Source organism: Laetiporus sulphureus (genome assembly GCF_001632365.1).
Source record: "Laetiporus sulphureus 93-53 unplaced genomic scaffold LAESUscaffold_34, whole genome shotgun sequence".
In the NCBI taxonomy this organism is placed as follows: Eukaryota; Fungi; Basidiomycota; class Agaricomycetes; order Polyporales; family Laetiporaceae; genus Laetiporus; species Laetiporus sulphureus.
Genome location: NW_024468543.1, coordinates 260,402 through 261,855, shown reverse-complemented (window position 1 = coordinate 261,855; position 1,454 = coordinate 260,402).

Genomic DNA, 1,454 nt, shown 5'->3' with positions numbered 1-1,454 from the left:
GGAGAACAAAAGGGAAACCAAGATAGGCACGATGTGCACACGCATTACTGCGGCAACCATCGATCTTCCCACTTATTGTTCTGCTTCCGGACATCCTATTGTTTCATGTACAGCCATTTGCTTATATCCGTAGATAGGTAGCTTAGGTAAGATAGCCCGCTGTACGTGTATATAAGACCAGCCATGTAGGGGACGAAACCTCAGATTGTTTCTCCTCGTCTACTACCCATAGCACTCACTGAGCTCACCAGCTCCTTCATATATCTCTCACCCTTTCCTGTGTCTGCCACATCGACCAGTAAGTCAACAGGCTCTTGCACCACATAGGGTTCAGGGGGATACTTTTGGGATCAGGGGGATCAGGGCGGCACGTTCCACGTGACTATCCCTTTTTAGTCTTTTTGATGTCTTGTCCAGTGTTACCGTGACACTGCCTAAGGCTCCAACATTTCTATCTATATACTATGTTAAATAGTTTTAACTGTTTACTATATCTGTTTATTTACAGTTGAGGCTGTACATAGTATCCCGGCATTCAGCTGTCATGCCATCCAAGTTAAGTTTCATAATGGCGTCTTCTCCATCAGTGAGCCTGAGTGTGAGATCCAGATCCGGATGCAGTAGCTGCCGCCCAATTTTGTGCAGCCATTTGTCCTGCCAGATAAGCATGCAACGAGTATGATCCATACACTCCGGCACCTTGTGCTCATCAATATTCGGGGAAACCACACATCAGAAAAACTCAAATATGGCTTATGATCCTTTTATCTGCTTGTCGTCACCCAAAAAGACAGTAAGTCTGAGAAAGTCTCAGGACCTTCTTGTTTTGGACTTTGATTCAGATTGGCAGCTTCTTATCGTGCATGTATTGGCTTGTAAAAGCCAAAACCAGCAAGAACAAGTCAAAAATGTTGGAAGTGATCAAGCTCGCCCATCTCGGGTGTTGCCAGCGAAGTGTACATTGTAGTTACAGTACTTACATTCGCCTCAGTGGAGCTTGATTCCTTAGGTTTTTGTTGTCTATCTACATCACTCTGTCACATGTTGCTCATCATCCACCTCATGTGTGCCTGCAGATTCTATTAAAAAATGAGGTTCTCGAGCCACAAGCTGATTTAAGTTTTCCTGATGTGGCAAGTGTCTTCCGGATCTTCTCTACCTTCTCTTTGGCTCATGCCAGTAGGTCATAGGTCAGCCACCCCACCATCTCTGGTCCTGCTCCATCAGATCATTCAATGGGGTCACCATTAGAACTCAGAATGTGGGAAGCATCCAGTTTTTCAGCCCATAGATCTGTCCGACTCGAAGCTGAAGGGCAAGATTGTTACAGTTTCAGCGCTTCATGATCACGTGACATTTACTATTTATGGTTCATAGGTCTTGTGGACATATTCTAGGGTTAGCAGTTCTCGTTTTTACGATTTACTCACTCAGGCCATGCAAACAAGACCTTC